The sequence below is a fragment of the Lichenostomus cassidix genome, chromosome 3 (genome assembly GCF_008360975.1).
Source record: "Lichenostomus cassidix isolate B80296 chromosome 3, HeHo_3.0, whole genome shotgun sequence".
Lineage (NCBI taxonomy): Eukaryota > Metazoa > Chordata > Aves > Passeriformes > Meliphagidae > Lichenostomus > Lichenostomus cassidix.
The window spans coordinates 64355872-64368376 of NC_139483.1; the positions used below are offsets into that span (position 1 = coordinate 64355872).

At 41.8% G+C, this 12505-nt stretch overlaps 1 protein-coding gene across 1 annotated transcript in view; it reads right to left on the reverse strand.

Moving 5' to 3' along the window:
- Nucleotides 1-10362, reverse strand: part of DSE (dermatan sulfate epimerase) — a 34579-nt gene extending 24217 nt beyond the window's left edge. The window contains exons 1-2 of the mRNA XM_085056117.1: nt 10293-10362; nt 9741-9804 (exon numbers count right to left, since the gene is read on the reverse strand). The gene's annotated coding sequence lies outside the window, so the exon portion shown is untranslated. The remainder of the gene's footprint in view (nt 1-9740; nt 9805-10292) is intronic.
- Nucleotides 10363-12505: the final 2143 nt, after the last annotated feature.

Here is a 12505-nt window from a genome sequence, read left to right on the forward strand (position 1 = left end):
CCAAGAAGGCATAGCCTTTACTCTTCAGTATTCAATAGCCTCCCCCATTTTCACCCTTCATTCATGTGCATATTTCATAGAAAAGGTAAACTCTTTTTTTCTTCACTTTTACATGAGAAGGAACTACATCGTTTAAGCTAACAACAAAATAACTGGAAACCCAGCCTATTGTATAGGTTATTATACAAGCAGCTTATTCAGAGGCAAGATATGGAAGAAAGTCAATAGGCAGTGACAAAAGCAGAACAAAATAATTTATTCTTGGTTAAATTATACTGACACCGTTTCTATGGCCTGAAGAGAATAACTCACATCAGCCACGACCTCAGTAAGAACAGTGAGCTCTGTGCCATCACTTAGCAGGGCTCAGCCTGGTGCGACTGATGGATGGGAGGAGGCAGCTGGAAAGGAGAACACCTTCCTTCCCATGCAAACCTCTGAACCTTGATTAGCTGCATAGCTTAGGTGAAGCTGGATCTGTGTAAATAACTGCCCACATAAGTGCCATCTTATCGGTTGTGAGTGAACCTGCTACAAGTCTGCTTGATACACAGGGCTTGAAAGAATAGGAGTCTGGGCCTTCTGATCATTTAGTGTGCACTCACAACACCATTTTTTAAAGCTAAAGGAATTTCTTACTCTCATATTACACTACATCATTACCAGCCACACCTTCCAAGAAAAGCTTTACCAAGCAGCTCAACCTTTTCTGAAAACAAAGGGGTTTTATTCAGTTGGGAAACCATGACCTGATAAAGTATCAAAAATTAAAAGGGGAATAAAGGATGCTTGCCCATGGAAGAAAATGCTAACATAAAATGTGCTTTGAAAATGTTGTAATTTAGTCCTAGATTGAAAGAGCATTTTATAGGATTTCCACCCCACTGCCAGCAGAAACCAACAGTAAAAGACATCAATTATTCCAGAAAAACACCCAAAACGGATTAAATCTTAACTGCTTTAGTTCTCCCCATCTGCATTGACTGGCAGATGTTCAACTGTAGTAAAAAAAAAAAAAAAGGTATTGCAAAACTGAAACCATGAACTAAACTAAACATTGGTTTATACAGGTAACTTCATCAAATAAACTATTTAAAAGAGAGGCCCATTTACTCCTGGCACATGTGCACAGAAATGTCACTTCATCAGTGAGAGAGGGGAAGAGGATGGGGGCGAGGAAATGATGGCACTGTTAGGATCACCAGCGTGCACAGCTGTCCTTGAAGAAATCTTACCTTCTTACGGGTGATTAAAAATTAAAAGCAGGTAAAGAACTGTGCTTTTTGGTGGCATCAGTTCTGAAGAGCCACTGTGCTTTGCAGCTGCTTTTTCCTGGGACCACACTTCTATCACTTCTTAAAAAGCAGAAACTGCAGGTGTCTCTGCTGACATCTCCCACACTAGCCCATCACTCACCTCTGCCATGGACATCTTGTCAACATTTAAAGTTAGGAACAAAAAAGGTGGGATTTCAAGTGACTAAAACTTCCATGAACTGGAGGCATTACAACACCACAGATTACTCAGGTTTCTGAATAAAAGAGCTTCCTAGGGCCCAGGGTTGGGACATAAACACATCAGACTTTTTGTGTTCTTCTGGGAAGCTACTATTTTCCACAAAAGCTACAGTTCTCATTATCACTACTCGAGAAAGAAATGTTTGAGTAAGAAATGAGTTAAAATATTTTAAAGAAAACCTGTTCCACCACACAGACAAAAATCAAATCTTCATGTTCAGTGTGCAAACTTTTACGTTAGAGAATGTCCTCTGAGTCAGCATGGACTTAGGTTTCATAATTTTTTTGCATTTCATAAGTTATTGACAGTGAAAATGAAGTTTTTTTACTCAATATTTTTCAATGCTTGCAATATTGTAACATGCAGTTCCATTTTGAACAACAGTGCCACTACAGTTTTGTCAAAAATTACATTACAGGGACTGATATTAAAATAAAAATAAGCAATTTTAGCACCCAATGCTAAAACAGGTAAGAAAGTCATAGATATTTTAACAAGAAATCAGAGTCAACCATCAACAGCTGCTGCCCTACCAAAACTGTGAAACTAATAGGTAATAGGTGTGTGTGGAATCTTGTCCCATTAAATGGAGAGGGATGTGCAACTTTTTGTCCCAATGCTGACAACTGCCAAAATGTAACACGAGGAGCATAGGTTAGATCACAGCGGAGAAAAGCAAACTTCTCTAGGAACTCCCTTTTTGTCCACTTTGTCCAAATATCTGAAACATTTTTTCATGCATATTGCAATTGACTTTGTGGCTGATGAGACGAGCAGCATCTATAAAATGGACTTTACCAGCTGGAAATTTTGGTAACATTATATAATGGCAACATTCTAAAATCATGACAGTTACATCAACTGAAGAGCTATTTTGTTCAAGAAAGTCAGTTTGACCACCAATCTAAATATTTTGCAAACATATAAAAATGGGAGAGCAATTAAGTCTTCTAACTGAATCAAACGGCATTTTAGTACCAAACAATGCACGGTAGGTCCATGAAAACAGAGAGGTGAAAGGGTCAATAGAGACTTATTCCCAAATATATATACTGCCATTTGGTTCCAGAGAGACATATCCAATGCAGCATAATTAGGTGGCAGATGCAGCAGAACCAATAAAACTATAAGCGTATCTTTGTGCTATAATAATCACAATAAATCTACTGATCAAAGTCCCAAGCTGTATAGCTTCTATATCAACAAGCAGTACTGCTGAGTCCCTTTCAAAGCTGTGGGGCAGGACATCAGGGAGGGAAACTCCCATGTCCCAAGAGTCAGGAGCAGTCAGGAGTCCTTTACCCACCTTTTGGTCGGTGAGCTAAAAACAGTGACCATCTGTCTCTCCAATAAAAATACTGGAAAGGTGTAAAAATCACTGCTTAAAACTTCAATAGGTATTGAAAAATACCTATTACGACCTTAGCCACCGGGGGACATTACTTCATTTCTTCCCCTGATTTTTTTACTATAAAAAACATGTGACATCTCAGTTATATAATTTCAAAGGTATTTCAGAACTTAAATACTGAAATCCCAAATATAGTTCAGAATTACATCTGCCACGAATAAAGTATAGCTCAGGTACCCAGGTGCTAGTATTGCACTTGTTCTGAAATGATCTGAAATACTTTGAAAGAAGCTTTGTATCAACTTCTATGTCTGACTAACAGCTGTGCTATGAAAACCCTAACAGCAACCAGAAACAGCCAATTCCTATAGGGATTATCAGTATATGACATCATGTCAGCAGTCAAGATTTAAACTTGTGTCTGTCCTTTGATCTAACACAAAATGAAATGGGTCTGTGTAGAGCAGTACACAGCCATGTCAGACCATAATTCCGGGAGAATGATGGGTTGCATTCATTCTCCACCATGCCACAGGTAAGACAGCAACTGCAAAGTATTCTTGTAAGTTCACAGTAGGAAGTGTAAGATACCTGTGATGGAAGTTTCATCTCTTAAATCCTTTCAATTAAAAGCTTCTTTTTCTATTTTATCATCATATATATAAACTAACAGGGCATATGCACACACATACTGAATGCATAACCGTTTTTCTGCCCCAAGCAAAAACGTTATTTAAATCATCTGCATGTCCAAACCATAATTTGGGAATTTAGAATTTTCTTCTATTTTATAATTTATCCTCCTGTAAAAACGCTTTTCCAGTAATACTTTGGTTGAACTAACACTAGTATTCCTAACCCTTACGGGGATCTTTCATTCCATACTTCACTCTATAGAATAACTAAGGAAGTAATTTTGATATCTAGAATCCTGCAGAAGATAATTTCCAACCAGTACAGACATGCTTGTTAAGGCATCCACATTCAGTGAATGAAAGCCCAGTCACTTTTACCATCAAAGGCATAAAACTATAAGCTACCACAGAATGAATTCCTCTAGAACACCAGCATTGTACCCTGTGCTGACATAATTTCCAAAGGCCATTTCAATAATTAAAATTAGATTTCATTTTTAACTTCAGAAATATTTTCACAGATGTTAACACTATAGGAAAGCAGTTTGAGAATCTTCATCTAGGTCACAAGGTCACATTCTCTCTCCCTTTGTCTGCTCCATTAATGTCCCAGAAGTCAATCAAACCACTCATCCTTGTGTTACACTGCTACTGCATGTAGGGCACCTTTAGGGTTTAGGACTCTGACAGTAACAAGCACTTCAGAAACACGGAGCTAAAGCTCCGGCACAATCTAGGTGGTGAAACAATATTCCTTTGGTAGCTTGTGCTCCTAGCCCTTGCACAGAGACCCACTCAGGGCTGGTAAGGCTGGGAACCCTTTGGTGAGGGGTATTAGGAACGATGCTTAGGGTTTCCTCTGACAGCAGCCCACAGCCCTGAGGCACAAGCACCCATCACAAGAAAGGCATGAGAGAACAGAATGCTTGGGGCAGACAGGAACCTCTGTGTGGATCCAGTGGTACAATCACAGAGCACAGAAAGAACTAGAAAAACTTCACAGTGTGATTGCATTGCCCAGGATGTGCAAATAAAGGACAGGAAAAAATAATCATACATGCAAAAGGGGAAAGCCAATTTACTGCTGTCAGATTTCCTCCTTGTGCCTAACTCGCCCCAGACACTTGCACGCCATCCATCTTCCCTCACTTCTGAGGAGGCTGATTACAACACCAGAAACTTCTGATACCAAACCACGTGTTTTCATTTCAGACTTTAACTTTTATCTTCTTTCCAACTAACTTTTCTTTGCTGGCCTTGACCTTTACTCTTTCAAATACTTGCCAATGTTTTAAGTCCCCTTGTTTGTTGCTCTCCTCGCCTATGCATAATTAACAGTTTCAATATTCCCTGCTTATTGTTTTAATTGTCCTTCATTCAGTTGTTTTCAAGAAGTTGTAAACAAATTATGTGATCCTGCTGGAGTTTTAGAAAGCCAGTTCTCACTCTCTGTATATCTATATCTATCAGCAGACTTGAGTAGCTGAATAAATATTTTTATTTGTAAAGCATTTCCACAGGACTTTGTATTAATAGACAGGAATTCTAAAATGCATAATATCCTTCAATTGCTATGGGATCAAAACTAATTTTAACTATGTTTCCACATCCTGTTTAAGACTCTGTGTTGCATACAAACCTATATTATTTTATTGTTATTTTTATTGTGATGGTTTTGGCTAGGCTAGAGTTAATTTTCTTCATAGTAGCCAGTACAGGGCTATGTTTTGGCTTTGTGCTGGAAACGGTGTTGATAATTTAGGGATGTTTTAGTAACTGCTGAGAAACATTTATATAGTCAAGGACCTTTCTGCCTCTTCTCCCACCCGCTGGCAAGGGCGCTGAGGATGCACAAGGAGTTGGGAGGGGACAGTCAGGACAACTGATCCCAACTGAACACAGGGATATTCCATAACATATGATGTCATGCTTAGCATATAATATTGGGAAAGAAGAAGGAGCAGCACATTCAGAGTTGCAGCATTTATCTTCCCAAGTACCTATTACTTGTGATGGAACTGTGCTTTCCTGGGGATGGCTGAACACCTGCCTGCCCATAGGAAACGGCAAAGGAATTCCTTGCTTTGCGTGGCTTTTATCTATTAAACTGGCTGTATCTCAACCCAAGAGTGTTCTCACTTTTATTCTTCCAATTCTCTTCCTCATCCCACTGAGTGGAGTGAACAAGTGGCTGTGTGGGGCTGAGTTGCCAGCTGGGATTACACCATGACAAACATATATGTTAAATTATTGTGACAGCATATAGGAACACCAGCAACGTCCAAAGATGCTAATGCTAGTCAATTTAAGAAGCTAAGGAGTTTGCAATCTGAGCAATTTAAACCAACACTTACTTTTATACTATCTATGTATAATCTTACAGTGGGAGTATGCAGATCTCAAATGTGTATGCACACAGAAGAACTACTGGTTCATTTGTTACAGGATAAATGTCACTGTGTTTGTGGACCTAAACTGGACCACCCTATCTGGTAGGTGCATCTCTCTACAGATGAGTACATTGTTCATTATTATTGGTACAATTCTGTTGTTACCTCTGCTGCTTCCTCCTGTTATCTCATTATCTAAGGTTTCTCCATAGAGGGATAGAGCATATAGCTCCTCTCTCTCCCCATAGATATAATATACATCTAGCCAGATGCAACTGCTTTTTTGACGGTACACACCTGGAGAGACAATAAAATGTATTGTCCTGTAGTTCCTTCAGGGCTATTGTTCTCAGTGCTCCCCAGAATACCCTTAACAAAAGCCTTGATAGAAGTGATGATTACATTTTCAAGGACAGAAGCCTCAGCTGCAGATGGGAGTTAAACAGCTACATTATTCCTGCAAAATGTAGCTGCTCACAGTGTGCATGAGAAATCTGTGAGCAGGTGTCAACACAACCATTAAATTACGGGTTAATTTTGAAATTTAAAATTTTATGATCTTATTTCTGACTGTAAGTTGTGCAGGCATGGTTCTCATAGCAGAACTGAAACTGGACAGATCATTTTGGCAAGAAGTGTGATGAACCACGATTGCAAGGATATGATTAAAATGTTTTAAAGGAACATGATATCCATAGAAATGCTTGTAAGCAACTTTTCAAAGTACTTTAACAACTCCAGGCAGACACTTGATTAGAAGGCTTAAGAAGGCACAACAGGTTTATATAAAAGTTCAGCATTTTTAATATTTCTGACAAAAATCCCACAAACAAAATAAGAGCATAAACCAGGACAATCGTGGTGAAAAAACTTTTATGTTAAAATTACATTTCTCTTGTACTGAGATACAACACCTGCCTGAGTCAAGTGACCAAGGTCCCTACAATACTTTGCCTACTCTAAACGATGCTAGTGCTGATTCCTACTACATATTCTGAATCTAAGCAAAGGAAAAAACAGAAAGACCAAAGGTAATTTCAGACTGTGTACATAATAGTCACATTGTGCCTATGCCTTCACACCTGACCATGTCCCAAGAGTGGATGAAAGTGTCATGCCAGCACCTGATGGGAGAAATTATTTCCGGTGCAATGTCCTTCATGTGATCCCTAAAATTACCAGACCCCTTTGGCCAGCTCTCCGTTACCAGCACTTCACTTCTGCCAAACTTTTACTGACAAAGCATTCATGAGAGAGAACTCTGGTGGCATTTTGCTAAATTTCACTCTTCCTTAAGTTCCCTTCTCTGCCCCGTTCTCATCCTGAGCACGTAACCAAATCTACTCAAAGTGCAGCACACAAGGGTTTGGGGTTTTACTAATGCAGCACTGTTACACCTCACCATATCCCAGCTGGGCTAAGAGACATCAGTACAAAGCTTACCCATATAAACAGAAAACTAGCTCAAAGAGAATCAAATGCAGAATCTATTAAATCATTTATGTTAAGTATGTGGCAACAGTCTTGAACACAAACTGGCACTATGGTTTAACAGCTTCAGGAGGCTCCACTGCTGTAACTATGCTCTTTAGTCTACTTTAGCTGAATGGACACAGCAAAGAAGGTGAGAACAGCCAGGACAACTTGCTGCTGAGACATCATATTTACCAATTAAATACAACTTGCTATGAAAATGTCATAATCTCTTTCACTCATCAGACACTTGGACTACCAAGTCTAAACAAGAAAACAATGGTTATGGAAAGCTGTTTTTTTCTTTATTTTTTAATTCCTTCAGGCTCCCCCCCCGCCAAAGGGCTTTACTTCTTGCAAAATATCCAGGAACAATAGTAATAGTAACTAGATTTATTTCTGCTCATTGCTGTAGCATGCTGTGGGTGCCAGATGTGCAAGTTTCCATACACACGCCTAAGAATGTGACTGAATTTTAGTTAAATACAATCACTTCTGAGAGAAGGGACACTTCAGTTTTACGGACACATTTACCTCCTCATTTAACCCTAGTTTTCACTGCTCAGACTGCTGGGTACTGATGGATGAGACCATTTCTCTAAACTTGCCATGTTCATTCCCCACCCAACAGCCACCTGGTGATATGGATGACTTTCTACTACCACTGATCCAGGTTTTATTTGAATTCAGTCTTGAAAAAGCTTATGTACTTGGTGCCATTGTCCTCGAGGAAAATAAATGGTACACACAGACCTCATGAGCCTTTAAAATGTACCAAACCCAAGATATCAGTCTAAAACCAGCCTTCAGCTACTGCTTTTTCTTATAACTGTATGCAGCCTATGAAAATGACATCTAACATTTGACCAGATAATTAAACACATTTTCCTCCTCGCTGTAGGGCAGGCATTTACTCAATATCTAGTTACAATACCTAACATACACTGCAATAAAAACTGAGCCTGTGTAGGTAACCAAAAATCTATCAACTTTTTCCACAGGCAATCAATGATGCAATTCATGCATTTCTTTCTTGCAACATTCTCTACAACCAAATAACAGGTTGTAAAGGAGACTGCATATGAATGTCTAGTGGAAAATCAGCACCAAGTCTCTTCTGAGGTCAGTGTTCACAGTAGAGAATACAGGTATGTTTATAAACTATTCTCATATCTTTCTCTTTTGTTATCTTAAGAGCAGTCAGGTGTTTCTTATGGCAATTCAAAATTATGCAAAACATCACAAAACTTCAAACAATAAAGGTAGTCTCTTATTTTTGAGTAACAAGAAAATGACATTTTGTAAAGAACCAGTAGCTCTGCCCCATTAAAATACACTGTGGTTAGTATATTTTGGTTTCACGTCTCAGTGAAGTTTACAGAGTCAAGACAATCCCAATCCAGAAGTGCTACTTTGTTGACTTCTCCTAAAAACTCAGCGAATTCAGGTCACTGTAAAAAAACCACATATAAGCAATGAGACCTAGTAAGGAAACTCATAGTTGAAATAATACTTAGCACTTCTGTAGAAAGATGCACCCAAGGATCTACAAGTAGTTATGAAACAAATTAATTAATTAAACTTCTCAACACCCCTGTGAAGCAAACAAGCACATTTATCTGTTTTTATGAGGAAGAAAACAGAGCCATGCAGAGGTGGAGTGACTTGCCCAAGGCTACCCAGCTAGAGTCTTTCAGAGTAATAAACAGCATCTGAATTATTGACTCCCACTGCTGCCCTTCAGCTGAATTATCCCTTTTTTGAAAAACTGCAAGGAGTTATAATAATAGTTGGCATGATAAACATAATGTTGCACTATTTAGGCTGAGATTTTATTTGTCTTTGTTTGGACTATATTAAAATTTGTGTGTTATTTAAATTGCAGTTGATCTTCTTAGTGTGACAGAAAAATCTCCAAGTTGAGCAATATTTCTTGTATTTCATTTACAGTTGTGTCCACTTTTTATGTTGCCATTGCTTATGGCAAAAAAACCAAGCCACTCCAACTTGATAATGCAGGAAAAGGTCACAGCTTTATTCTGCTTCAAGAGGGAATGACAGAAGGAGAGAGGGTGGCTACTTTCATTCATACCATATTGAATTTTAAGAGTTGGCATGAGACACACCAAGTGATGATTCACTTTTACTGTAGCTAGTATTGCATGAAAGCAACACTAGCTAGAGGAATCGCAACTCGCTGACTGGGGCTGAGAAGACTGAGCTTGAGTTGACAGCTCTGACCCCAGGTTACTTCAAATTTTTCTAACAAAAAAAAGTAAAAAAACAAGTGGCAGGAAGTTACATCGGGCAAGTCGCTCTGTTCCTGTCTCTCAGCTTGCCTAGGTGCAGGAAGACCAGGATGCTAGCGCTTACCTTTCACGCACGCATGTTTGGGAGGCTGGAGTCAGCGGCCAGAGGCTCGGAGGCGCTGGCGGTGCTGCGGAGGAACGGAGCTGTTACCCACGGCGCCCACAGGTGAAGCTCCGCACCGCAAGCGCCACGTCCCCCGCACGCCCGCAGCTCCCTGGGACACGCGGGGCCCTTCCCGTGGGAGCCCCGACAGCAGCCCCGCTCCGCCGGGAAAAGCCCGTGCCTGCCCGGGGCTGCTCCCCGCCGGTAGCCCCAGCCCCCGCCCGGCGCCCACCGCGCTGCCGGCCGACCCGCGCCCGCTGCCCGGCCCCGCCGGCACCTGGAGCCGCTCCCGCCGCTGCCCCGGGCGCCGCACGGCCTCGGGACGTGCCGGGGGCAGCGCCGGGACCGCCCGCCCCGAGCCAGAGCCGCCGGCCAGCGGTGCCCCCGCCCCGCTTCTCTCCCTGCCCGCCCCGCCGCCAGGCGCCCCGGGAGCCGCGGATGGAGGGACGGGAGCGCTGCCAGGCGCCCCGGGATGGAGGCACGGCAGCGCTGCCCGCTCCGCACGGCACTCACCGCCCGCCGCCGCCTCTCGCCTGCCGCAAAGTTTCTGCTCCGCAGCCCCGGGGGACGGAGCGGAGAGGGGGTGAGGGGTGCGTTTTTCAACGCAGGAAGAAAGTGACTCCCCCACTCCCGCTCCACCTCCCGCTTCCCCGCCCTCCTTCCGTACCTCTCCCCGTCCTCCTCCTCCTCCCGCCGTGCTCCGCCGGCCCCTCACGCCATGGCGGATCCGCGGATCCCGCCCCGCAGCCCCCGCTCCGGCCCGGCGCTCCTCTCGCTCCGTCCGTGCCCTGTGTTTGTTGATCCCTGCCGCGCACACGGCTTTGCCTCCCCCGCCCGTCCCTCCCCGCCCCGAGCTCCACCGAAATGTCCTGATTCGCTCTTGTAGCGGGAAGACTCGTTTTTCTGCGGGGAATGTTTGGGTTCCAAGCCCGGAGTGTTGGCGCGGGATTCCCTGGAGCTAGAGTACGGCAGGGTGGCTGTGGAGGTGACAGCACCCCGGGTGTCCCATTCATGTTCATTGTCCGTCCCTAGTGCTGTCACCATAGTGCATGAGAGGAACAGGACCTCCCACCCAAAAGTTCCCTCAAGCCAGGAAAGAAACAAAAAGCCCATTTGTCAATCTGCTCTTTTAAGTATGGTGCGGCTACTTACATAAACGTTTCTCATGTAAAAGAAGAAAAAAAAAAAAGTGAAACACCGTGACTGCTCAAGTCAGCCATCCCGACATTCACAGCCACGCAAGTGAAGATACTTCTGAAAGTAATAAAGGATAAAATAAATGATCATTTGGAACATTCTCTTTTCTTTCTCAGTCACTATGGCCAAGACAAAGTTCAAAGTGAAGAATCCAAATGTTTGTTGGGTTTTAAAAGCTGAGCATATTTTATTGACTATGTAATGAAAATAAAAATATTTACATGTGATAGATCAGGATGGTCTCCAATTACCTGAAGTTTACATCCCACAAAGTGTATTCCTCATTTTAGTAATGTGTTTACTCAAGTTACTGAATCAGTCAGCAGGATCATAAGTGCTCAGTTCCTGTTTTAAAATGCAAAATTCATATTTTCTGAGTATGGTTTTAGAGAGGTTCATTGTGGTTTAAAGTGTGATTTCCTGCTGTTCTATCAGGTCTAATAACTTGTGGAAACGAGACAAAACTATATATTTCACTTCACCCTTTCATTCCTCTAGTATTTCTCTGCAATATCTATTGACAATCTCAGCCCTAAAGAGTAGGGATCCACAAGTTGTTGCTGCAAACTCCAAGAGCAGTGCCAGAACCTGGAATGAAGCCTTGCTTTCTTTGCCAGTAATGACATGCCTAAAAGCGCTAAGTGCTTCAGTTTCAGTCATGCAAACACTAGATTAATCATTAGAAGATATGTTTCTAAACACTTATTTGAATGGTATTAGGCTCTACTGAATTGATAGTAAAGCTGTAAAATATTGATGTGATGCAAGTGAACATGTGAAGAGCAGCAGACTCATAGTCAGACCTGATGTGGCTAATAGGTTGATTCTACTGGAATTTCTAAAATTACCAGGGTGCCTAAAGTGATCAGGAGGAAGGTGTTTAAGTACTTGTCACATGCCTGCATCATTAAGTATGTAAATATATTAAGTACCTGACTCTAAGTTAAATGAAATTAGCCCTTATAGTTCTGAGGGCTCTTGGCTTTCTGCCTCATAAGGGATGAGATTGGATGTGCTGCTTGGATCTTGCTCTGGTGCGCAGTTAGAACATGGTGGAGATACCAACAGAGTGCAGAGCCACAAATGCTCTCTGCCTCATGCCCTCTTGTGCAAAATGGGGCTCATTTTACTTCCCAGTAACTCAGAGTGCTTGTCAGGCTAAATAGATAAATTAAAATTTATAGGATGATTCAGCGATATCTAAGAGAGGCAAGGTCTGTCCAGACTAGATTAATTTCAGCATTGCCACAAGTAATTTTGGAATTAAAAAAGCCCTGGCTTTAGCAAGCATCATGTATAGTGAAAGACTGAAGAAATATTAGCCTCAGGAACAGAAGTTGGAGGAAGATTGCCTTCAGCTATGTAAAAGCTGCTAAAAAGAAGATAATAATCTCTTATCCTCATCCTCTGAAAATGGCATGTAAATTGCAGTAAGAGAAATTTAGGCTAGCTAGGATAAAAAAGTATTTGTAAGAGTAAATAAAGGAGTGAACAGCACCTCTCTTCCTGGAGGCTTTTTGAGTGCCAGT